The following is a 12002-nucleotide window of genomic DNA, read 5'->3' as shown; positions in this document are numbered from 1 at the left end:
CATGATCTAATGCCACTGTAGCTGAGGAAAGATGCAATTGCACAGTTTGCCTGTAATTTGAGCAATATGTTCTCCTGGCTTGATGGAATCACAGAACAATTCAGATTGTAAGGGACCTCATGAGGTCTCTAGTCCATCTGCCAGCTCAAAGCAGGGCCAGCTGGAGGTCAGACAAGACTGCTCAGGGCATTGTTCAGCTGGTCCTTGGAAACCTCCAAGGGAGGGACTACACAACCTCTTGGGTCCCTGCCTCACTGCTGAAATGGCCTCGTGGTGCCCACAGTGAGCAACAAACCTACCTGCCTGGTGAGTCCGGTGGCAGATCAGTGCCACTTTCCCTGCAGGAGGAGGTCTCCCACTACTGTCACTTGCTGCACCCTGTTGGTGGTGTTACCCCAAAAACATTTCTGCCCTGAGTCTGCTACCAGGGAACTGAGCCAATTTTGCAATTTCAGGTCTGCAGGTAAAGAAAGAGCTTTGTGCCTGTTGCCAAAAGTTGCAAGCCTTCAGCCTTCCCTACCTGGGGAGTGAAAACTATTGCTTTTCTGTTCTTGTGGCCTCTATGTATTTTTAAGGAATTTTTAGTGTTTGTGAAGAGGACATCATTGAATAACCCAGTAATGAATTCCTAGGGTAACATACCTTTACTTTTCCCCACTGGTACTGTATTTCAACTCTGATCTTCAAAAATCGTACCTTGCGGGTTAAGGTAAGCAGTTCAGAGTCTTTGGCCCTAGGATAGTACCATCATGACAGATGATTATCGTATAGTGTGTGTGTGTCAGACGTTCAGAATCTGTTTAAACACAGGCTCCTACTACATTACATAGAGAATGCCTGGGGGTGATGGTGATTGTTCACTACTCAGTATTACAATACGGGGTTGTTATTTTCAGTAGCTGCTATCTGAAGAAAAAAATACAGAATTTTAAATAGAAAGTGCTTATAAAGAATTTATTCCTTACAATATTTTGTCAGTGCCACACTGCCATAATGAAACAGTCTGAATTTAAGAAAATGAAAACCAACGATTTTTTTTTTTTCTTTTCTCCTCTGTTTAGTTCTCAGCTTAGATACTACTACCTTGAGAATTAAACACTACTGGAGTTTAAGTGTGGTTATGCTTTAAATTTGGAGTGTCACCCCTTAAAGCTAATAGAATTACTTCGCATATACTTCATTTTAAGTAAAATGATAATCTTATTTTTATCAGAAGTAATTATATGGTAATAAGCTTTTAGTTCAGAAATGAGAGTGGGCTTGCGAATAAGTAGCAAAATATTGGAAATATGGTAAAGGAGATCATTAGTGACAAAGTAATAATTTTCAGTGCAAAAAGTCGACTAAGAAACATTTGTTACTATCAGGCAAGAGGAATAAATGTGAGCATGATGGTGTCTTCTTCAGCCACTATTTCCTATGAACACAAGGCAATGATGTGAACACAGAAAAGAAATTATTTTAAAGTACCATTGCAAAACCACTTGGCAAAAGCTTGCACTACCAATATTACTTTGCAGTTTATGGAGACTATTTAAAAATGTATCTAAAGAAAAAAGCGTAAGGAATAATAGCCAGAGCTGGCCATGTTACTGTATAAAAGACTATACGCTGCATTGCTGTTGAATTTGGGTCATCAGGCATCTTAACATTGCTCCAGAAACAAAAATACTCTGTGTTCAAAGGTCTATATTTACACATTTCTCTTACCTTTTGAGCCATGTTTGCATTTCTACATTTCTCACAGCTCTTAGCCAAGAAATTTAACAGATCTTTATATAATTTGTTAAATAACAGGCTTCAATTAACTTTAGTTGAATTCACCTGAAAACTTCATTGAATCCTGCTAACTAAACTGCTGTCCTTCAGATGAAAGGAACACCTCTATTTTTGACTGTCAGTTGATCCATTAGTGAGAGTGAACAAAGTCCTGTTTCTCAGTTCAGCTGCACAGCAAGATCTTTTCTTTTTTTTCTGTGTTTCTTCTTTTCCCCCACAAATCATTCATCCTACTAGGAAAAATGTCTGTTAAAAATACTTAGGGAAATGAATGCATAATGGAAATGGCCTGTGTTTGAAGGGGAGTATGGAAGAAAGCATTGTTTGTTAGAGAGGAGTTACTAGATATTAATTAAAAACAAAATGATGGAGCTTCCAAAAATAAATATTGAAGTACTTGACATTTTGTTTCTTGTCTCCTTCAGAGGTATTTTTGTACCACTTCCTTTCCTTTTTGAATAATATAACCTTTGTTTCCTTTACAAAATACTTTAATTTTTTGCCACTGTACTTAATTTTCAGAATGGAAACATGACCTAACAAGAGTATTGTTTTCTGTCGAGATAAAACACAATGCATTCCTGTACTATCTTTCCCTTGTTCTGTCCCTATTGCTAGGCAGCTATTTGTGGTTCTTTTCAACCCTGTAAGTAGTGAGGCACTGGAGGAAGAAAAAAAAGGAAAAAAAATTGCTTTTTTTAGCTGCAGGGAATAAATACCTTGAATATGGTTACAAGTGGGATCAAAGGTGCAAACAGGAGCACCATCCATAATTAAAAAGAAAGAAAGGAAAACAGAAATACACCAAATGAACAGGCTGGACCAGAAAATGCATGGGGAAAATTCCAACTATTTCTCTCTCTGGTATTAAGGTCAACCAGATAACTTGTGTTTTAATACTCTTATTTTCCCTTAGTCAGAACTTGCTCTACTTACTACTATTGGGCACCGGTTGAGTTCATTCTCCATGTTATTAACTCATTCTTATCATAAACTGCTAAGCTAGGCTCCCAGTGAACTTTTCTGCGAACCCTGTCAAAGTTCAGGGCCTGAAGTCAGAGATATCTCTTATTCCTTTCCACAGAATATTCCTGCACATTGCAGGGTGTACTTAGGGGAAGTCTGTCAGCAGTAATCTCATATTACCTCCCCTAGATTTTTTTTCATTTCCTCACTGTCTTTACTTTTCTTTGTGGTCAGTCCACATGTGTCTATAGCAGTATTTGGCAGGACCTGCTAAGTGGGTGGCTGGGCGGCTGCATCCTGATGAATGTGCAGGGGGTACACAGGTCAGCCACCAGCGTGTTTTGCAGTGCAAGCAGCACAGGGCCAGATTGCTGTACAGACAGAGGATTAACTATGTGAAAATACAATTCAGACAAGACCCTTGACAAATTTTATGAAAATTATCTGCAATGAGGAATTTGAGGAGGCACTCGGTGCTGCAGTCAGCACTAAATCCCTTGTATTTTACAACCCAATAATCAACCTGCTGCTGTGATTATCAGAGTGGAAGAGGATGAGTGGTGAGAGTAAGTGGCTGTTGGTGTGGTGCCCAGACCTACCAGGGCCCTGAAGCAGCTCCAGCAGGAAGCTATCCCCATTTTACATCCTTGCAGTCTAAGCAGACAATGAAGATTTGGGGAAGAAGAGATGCATATAGAAGGTCTTAATTCAGTTGCCTTTGTCCTATATTTGTTCTGATCAGAATCCTTTCTTCACTCTTTTCTCTACTGTTCCAAAGCCAAAGAAAAGATAATCGTACCAGGAGACATAGTAGAACACTATCACTGGAGAAAAATGTCATCTAACAGTCTGCAGCTTTACCAGCATTGATTTATTCTACTAGGGATGCCAACAGTTTCAGTAAAAAATCTCTAAGAAAATGTCTTAGTTTTTCTTTTCCCTTCCTTTTCTTTAGAAAAAGTCCCATTTCTTGCCAGCAGGAGACAATGTTTTCTGGCAAATTGAAAGGTCTGCTTCTGTAAAACCAGCAATGACAGCAAGCTTGGGTGAAAATACCACCAAACTGGTCTTTTCAATTTTAGTTAATGATTTTTTTTTCCAGTTCCTTTTCAGCTTGTGGGAGCTCCTAGACATTTTTAGCAAACTGGATACTCCTGGGGAGGTATGAAATCCTATGAGTGGGAATTCATCCATTAAGAAGTGCTACATAACTACTACACCAAGATCATCCATGAAATCTGAGACCTACCCAGACTTCCTCATGCTTTTGGCTGTATCCTGCCGGAACTGGTGTGATCTCATGAGCCCTTCTCCACTCTGGCAGTGAGAGAGAGCTGGCAGTGCCCTGGAGAGTTGGCTATTACATAGCAATGGCATGAACGGTTTCCAAGCCAAACAGGATATTAAATAATACAGGTATTGGATAAGTTCAGTCAGTTCACCTTGACTGCAAAGAGAAATGAAGATTGGAAATGTTCCTTGTCCTATAACTCTTGTGTCACCCTCCCAAAGTGGCGCTGTGTGATAAAGAGGTACAGCTGAGGCTAAGCTGCTTTTAAGCTCTTAAGTGACTGTCTTCCTAGGATGAGACTAAAGTAAGCAACCCAAGCCTATCCTCTATCCCCAAACCTCTCTTCGTTCCCTACTTGCAGCCTTTAGTGACCCCAGGTCAGCTGAACTGGAGGATCCAGTTTGGAGGCATCGCTCTGTTGACACATGTTGCGTTCATACTTACCTGTTGAGCTCTTTGCTCCAAGATATCACCAATCGCAAATTATTGAATAAGAACCTCCAGAAAATCACATTTCGTATGCTCTAAGAAAACATTATTACTGTAGGCAACTTTCAAGGTTGTAAAGGTTAGATGTGCTTTTTCATCAGCACAGAAGTAGGGGAGTGGAGTGAGGGGAAGAGATATGTTCAAAGGACAGGCTACTCTGCACACAATGTGGAATTCCAGTGTTTCCTTTTAAGTTATCTAATGCAGCCTTTCAGTGGCAGGAGAGTGGTTCGTTTGTAATGAAATTCAGATTCTAGGAAAAGTTGAAGTCTTGCTGTTCAGTGACTTCGAAAAGATTTAAGGATCACTGATCCACTGCCATGCTTTCTTGTACGTGACGGGGAGGATATCTGATTAATGACCTGTGACACAAGCTTCACCTGTTCACAGGAATGTGCATACCAGCTGAATACTAAGATGACAAAATAATAAAGCATTTTGTATGGCTTTTATTGGAAAAGTGTGTGGTCTGGAGGTCAGTTTAGCAAGTGCAAATACATGGTTATTTTTAATTACACATAAGCTTTTCTTATCTTCTGAAATAGCAGACAGGATTGGGAGGGAGATTTGCCATCAAGTTAGACTATGGACACACTTGTTCTTGTTTCTTTTATTGGTCTGGAGATTTTCCCAATGTTAATCCTTTTAGAACTCAACTCCACAGTTGATTTTTTTTTCCCCTCTTTTTTTTTTTTTTTTTTTAAATGATTGTGCTACAACTGACTCCTTGTTATAAGCCTGAATCCAGTCTTTTGTTTAGTGGGGATAGACAGATTAGACACACATCTGAATGACCTATTATGCATTGTAAGGACTGTGTTTAATTGGGAAAAAAAAATAACAGCTGCTTAATTTATGGATATGCACAACAGGACAAACAATTTCAACGTGGCAAGCAGAACGCTCATCATTCATAGAGTTGGCATCATTTCCTCATGCATCGCTGTTGCAGTAGGAATCTCTTTCTGTCAGAGTTAATTTAGTGGTTTTGAAAGGTGCCGGCTGGTAACCCTGGAGACTGCAGCCCTGTGCTCCCTGCGGAACAGGTGCAGCACAGGCAGTGACGGGGCAGCCTCTGCTCCAGCACCAGCACTAACTTGCTCACAGCACTAGGAGGGAAAATCACCAGAGGAGAGAAAACAGAGGTGCTGTGTCCCATGGCCTGTGGTCGGAGATTTTCAGCAGTGGGGTTGGTTTGGAGGCAGGCATCTGTCTACCAGGAACTGGGCTCTTCTCAGAAAGGTGGCAGTGGACATTCAATAGATAGTAATGAAGCTTTTGTCACTACACTAGCACCTTCTCTTTTGTGCGGAATTTTCTCATTTGAGGAATAATGTCCCTTTTAACCCATAGATTTGATATATGCAGGAAGAAAAATGACTGTATGACTAGAAACATGACTACACAGTCAGGTAGTCTGTGCTCTCAGTTCTATACAGGCATTGTGCTGTACTCAATCTTTTGCAAGTGCCTTTCAGTATATTATTAGTAAACATCTATTTAATTTTTATTATTTTATTTCCTTTTTACATTTTTTTTATTTCCAAAATATTTTCTCTAGAGGCAAGAAAGTATGTGTAGTGGAGGCTATGATTTTGACATTAATTTTGGTGTTGATTCTTTTATTTTTCTTTTTTTTTTCATTTTTTTCTCTTTTTTCCTTTTCTTTTCTTTTCTTTTCTTTTCTTTTCTTTTCTTTTCTTCCTCTTCTTTTTTCCTCTTCTTTTTTTTGTCTTCTTTTTTTTTTAATAACTATGTATTTCATAAAGATTGTAAGATCACAGAAATGCACATGGAATTAATTTCTGTCTTCCATTGTTGGGGATGTTCTGTCTTCTAGGTAGACAACTTGTAACTGCCTTTCTAGGCATTAAGTTACTGAGAGCCTGAAGCTATATTTTAAGGTTGTGTATTCCAGAATTTTATTTAATCTTCTAAAAATATTGGGCCCAGGCTATTGCTTATCTTAAAAGTAGTAGCGGATAATTTCCCTTGATTTAAGAGTCAGTAAGAAGTCACTGTAAGAGACAATAGATTTGCTCAGGGCAGCTCATGTATTACAGCATGTTATACTAATTGGAGTTTCCTAAGGTGTGATGGCTTCATGCCCAGGAACTACATGGCTGTAATCCAGCTGAGAGGTGACACATGTAAATAACCAAAGGCTGGGCTTCATCTGCCAAGATGGGATGGAGCCTTGTAGCAATCAGTGGTAATAGAAACTGCTGCTTATGGATAGTGCTGTGTAACTTAGCTGTATCAAGGAATCCTAAAACTCTGAAGCTACATATTGAACTGCCTAATTTGAGGCCAAAATTTTCAATCAGAGAAGAATGTGCCTTCCTTCATATTCTTTGTAATGCCTTCCACTGCCCCTCAGCACTCTGTCTTTTTTAGATTCAAATGCAGCCAAATGTTTTTATAAACTGATGATCTTACCTAAGCACTTTGTATACTGGAGATGTGGTAAAGCATAGGAAGAGCTGAATATCATCGTTGACATTTATTGACACATAAATCTAGATAATCTGACAAATTCACGTTGGTGATTGAGAATAATACAGAGGAGGACTGGAGAGAACTGATTCTTGTGAGATGCCACAAATGAAGTAAAACTTCTCATTATTACTGTTTGAGAAGGTCTGAAATCCATGTACTCTTGTCTCCTCTTTCAAAAGATACCAAGACATCTAAGAAACTGTTTAATGCATTTGTACAATAGGGAGGAATATCGTCAACTTGTTACAATTAAAGATCCATCACTATTTCTAAGCAGTTTCAGTTTCATGGTCCAGTTTTACTCTAGGTTGTTTCAGGTCTAGAATATTTGAAATCCTTTTTTTATACTTAAACTTTGTCTGTCTCGTTTGTGAGCCTTTTAAAGTATACATGGATTACCACTACACTCTAGTTGAAATGAATTGGATATGCAGGGTAGGCTTATCAGTGAGGCCTGGGAAATGATGGCATTTCTGAAGAAGAGAGAAAACAGTCTCAGTTTATATTGCTGACTGGCATGAACTCTTATACCAGAAATCAAAGGGATTTCTGTCCTGTAACCATCCACTCACAGCTCTGCCACTCCCTGATGTGCAATATGGTTCCTTAGCCTCTTTGGCCCATCAGCCCCACTACCGTTGCACTGCTTGAATTCTTCATAGCTAGACTATTATGATAGTCCTTGTTATAGCAATGCATTGCTTACTTCAGCCAGGAATGTCCTAGGGTTGGGATTGTTTCTGGTTTTCTTAAGCTAAGAAAGATAGAGGCTGAATTCGGAAGTGTTACGATGCAGGATGTGATGAATGTGATGAAATGCCAGGACTGACGGTATACTATTGCTCAGCAGCTCTGGGCAGAGCAGCCCGTGGGGTCTGGGAAGGCTTTTCAGTGGATGTCGTCTTTAAGTGTAACAAAGTAATAAGTGTGACTCAAGTCCTTGACATTATTGAGTTGTGTGTTTCAAAACAAATCTTTATTATAATCAATAATGCCTGAATAACAGCATCTGGTATTGAAGAATTTCAAGGGTATCTTGTAGGTTTAGCAAATGAGAATCTACCTTGGATCTAATTATATAAGCTGCTGTCCTGGCACATCTCATCTGGATAGAAGTAGGCAGTACTGGGTATTTTTTAAAAGCCTGGACTTACAAGATTTCTAGTTTCACTGGGGATGTCCATTAGGTATTTGAAAGTTAAGGAAGTTACGGAACCTCCCAGCCCTCTGAGACTAACTCTTCACCAGCTGCACAGACCATTAAATATATGTATCATATGTTGCATTTTATAAGAAAATATCTAAAGCTTTTTTCGCAGTCTGAGGGCACTTAACCTCTGGGCAGGATAACATAGCCTCTGAATTAGGCTGCCAAGGCAGTATATCCTTTCTTTTCCAGCCTTTAATTTTCAGGCAAAGCCTATGTATCCACTACTCCAGATCAACATGTGTATTATTGTTACAAAATCTGATGTGCAAGTCTTAGGATTCATTGCAATGAACTGCAAAACTTCCTTTGATTTCAGCAGCAGATCCTCTTTGTATTTAGAATGGCACAGTAGGCTAAACCTCATAAAAAGAATTACTTACATTTCTTGTATTGTTAATTATACTCTAAATTATTAAATTGATGGCATTTTCTAAATGCAATTATTAAATTGATGGCATTTTCTAAATGCAATTTATTTTTCACCATCTATTGCTTCTAGTCAACTTCCTGTTCAATTTGGACGAAAAGACTGATCTTTTTATTTTCTGAACTGCATAGAATCGTACTGTTTGGGTTCACGAATAATGCAAAGGAATGTTAAAAACCTAACAAAAATGGTCTTAACTGGCATCATTACCTGTGATCCTATATTTTTTGCACATTGATTAGCATGAAAATCATAAAAAGCTAGATAAACCTCAGCACATTTCTTTCTATGGGAAATTCCCTATTACATAGTGGACAACATTACCTGTTAACATGAAAGTAGTCTACTTGCCCTACTCTTAAAAGTTAAATTATTGTTAAGAAGGAATAGTGACATGAAATATGCTCTCTAGCTTCAATAGAAGGGAAAAATTATTAAAAAAAGTCTCACCCAGATACAGACATGATTTTGATCTTTGGACATAATCCATTGGGAGTTTTTCATTATTATTTTTTAAAGTTTAAAAAATGAAGGTTAAAATATGGTCTGAAAAAACTGAATATAGAGTGCATTTTTATGCAGCACTGCATTGTAGAAAAAAAAAATGAAATGAATGGAAGTCTTCAGCATAATAATATCTGATAAACTATAAAAACTGCATATATCAAGCAAACTGCAGTTTACAAGAAGCAGACTTCTTTTATTCATGTGCATAAGGAACTAAGAAAAGACTCATGCTTGAACATAAATGAGAATTTAATTGACAACTCCCGCAATTATCTGTGTAACAATACAGTCACATAATTAGTTTTAAAATAAATGTTTAAGCCAAAGATTATTATAGAAAACTCAGTTTTACTGCAACAAAGACTAGGAAGTGACAGGAAGATACTAAACTACAGAAATGTGCTCTTTAATCATTCTCAAAATATATTAATTTTACCCACTGTGAAATCCAAGTGGTTTGTTTCAGCAATGTTAGCATGGGAAAAGCAGTAGCTGAAGGAGACTTGAAAATGGTCGCTAATATGGTAATAATTGTGCAAGCAACCAAATGTCTTATCCCAATATGAAGAGTAGATGAGGACAGTATGTGCTACAAAGATACCACTTTTCTCAACTTTGGGTGTAGTTGCATCTCAGCTAGCAGTCTGCCAATGCAACCAAAATAATTGGCAGCCAAACCTGCCTGTTTGTATCAGGCTCTTCTGTTTCCCAGTTCTTAATTCATTTCTACCCCTGTGACATACAGTAATGCTATTGGAAATAACTGTATATCCATGTGCCACTACCATTGAGAAGGAATTTCTGCCAGTCTAATTGAGAAAGAAGTTCTTGGCTTAATTATAGGAAGGAAAGTACCTGGTTATTTTAAGATCAGTCTAGAAATTGTCATCTTGCTGATAATTTCTACTCTTCATATAACTCATATTATAATGCTTCCATGTTGTGAGGCCTCACAATGGTCCTGGAGCTATCATCCATCATTAAGGTAAAAGTTAGTTGGATACAGTTTTAGAGGAGATAAGGTATAAAGATGTGCTACATAAAACTATCGTGAGCATTTTGAGGTGTCTGCTGTCTAAATTCAGACCTTACTTCACTTTATCACTGATACCTCTTATATATACATCACTTACAGCCTCAACATGTAAAGTCACCACCTATGTCACTGCTACTATCCTCAAGCTAAGTGAAACATTCCAGGGAATATTTATAAAGTCTAGCTGCAAAAAAAGCTTGGGATTTCATAAAGATATAACTCTTTCCTGTTCTTACCTTTTGTGCTTTTGCTTACTGTGTTTCCAGTTATTTATTTGCTGGCCTTTCCTTTCATTTTTGTTGCATACCAGTATATTTTTAGGTTATTGAAGTTTGAATCAAGAACTTTTAGCACATCCTCATAGGAGATGGGAGATGCCAGGGATAAGGAAGGTTTTATGGTAAATGCAGTTCTAATTCCAAATTAAATGTTCAGATTTTAGTTACAAATTCTTGTTTTCTGAACATTAGGCCAAAAATACTACATTTTTCAAAGGACAAACATTTTTTCCTAGTCCCAGCAAAGCTGATTCCCCGCTTCCTTTCTTTTTTAAATTAAATGGAGCACCTGCCATAGGATTGAAATTAATTGAAGCTAGCAGAAATTGTGTGGGAAAAACAGATTTTAAATTTTGAAGGATATTTTGAAGACAATCTCAGAGTTAAAACATTAGAATGATTTCAGTGTTCCACTGGAAACATTCCCCTGCTTCATCTAATTTCTTTTATAAACCAAAAGACTTTTTGCTGATATTCTGCCAAATACATATTTTGCCTTTTTTGAGGGGTCTGTCTGGAGCAGACAATGGATCTAGTTGCTGTCTTGAAGTCCCATGCACACTGGGGATATGTTGTTGGCTCTAGCCAGCTACTTGAAGGACATTCTGGGTTGCCCCTTATCTTCAGTAACTCTGGCAATCAGACGCATGGGGGAGGATAATCAGCCACTGAGTCTGCAGGATTTGGAGAGACTTGGAAAACCATCACAGAATTTTGTAAATGGGAGAGGAGCAAAGGAAAGGAAAGGAAAGTTCCTTATTCCAGGCGGGACATCTGGTAAAGATATTTGTCCTATATGACTTAGGATTTTCCACCTGATGGTGTGTCTAACAATTTTTATTCAAACAAATAGCTTTCCTTGAAGTAAGGAAGTCATTTTTAACCTCTTAAAGCCAGAAGAGAATCTTCCTGCTAAAACAACAAACACTGTACAATTTTATAAAACCTTTGCTAATTGTAAAGCTATTTGATTTGTTTTAATATTTCCTTTTTTATTTCATTTTGCTTTTGCAATTGATTTTTAAGCTAAAGAAGAAGAAACCTTGAGAAAACAGAAGGCAACTGCTGTTTTCTGTAAGTGGCTTTAATTCATTAGATCTCTTTATTTGGTGCTCACCCCCTCCCTCCCCTATTACAGCAGCTTCTGTCTTATGCCACAAGCAAATATAATTTCTGTTGTTGCTTCTTTGCAAAATCCAATTTGTTATGATGTATTATGCATGCCAGTATAATTGCAGAGGAGGAGTTAAACTGAATGACAGTTTAAAGAGGTGCATTCCTTTGGCTGCGTCACTCACAAAGAGAAGCAAAAAGAAAAGTGGGACAAATTGATGCCCTGATGAAAGTATTAATCTGCTAAGATTTCAGATGAAACAATGGGACTGCCCTAATCAAGCCATATCCTCTAGAGAGCAAAATGATGACAGGGATTTCTGATACACAGAAGATTACTATAGCCTCAGCAGCAGTATCAGTGGTAATATCTACCGTATTCTTTGTGTATACATTACTAGCAATTA

The 12002-nt window shown here is 37.9% G+C and overlaps 1 long non-coding RNA gene across 3 annotated transcripts in view; it reads left to right on the top strand.

Moving 5' to 3' along the window:
- LOC308071369 overlaps positions 1 to 12002 on the top strand; it is a 300702-nt gene that overhangs the window by 266141 nt on the left and 22559 nt on the right. For all 3 annotated transcript variants that reach the window (XR_013931118.1, XR_013931119.1, XR_013931120.1), the window contains exon 2: positions 11509 to 11556. This is a non-coding gene — a long non-coding RNA (uncharacterized lncRNA). The remainder of the gene's footprint in view (positions 1 to 11508; positions 11557 to 12002) is intronic.

The sequence above is a fragment of the Falco punctatus genome (genome assembly GCF_963210335.1).
Source record: "Falco punctatus genome assembly, chromosome: 11".
Taxonomy (NCBI): Eukaryota; Metazoa; Chordata; class Aves; order Falconiformes; family Falconidae; genus Falco; species Falco punctatus.
Note: the sequence above shows the minus strand (reverse complement) of the source record. Positions and strands in the feature narration are given on the sequence as shown.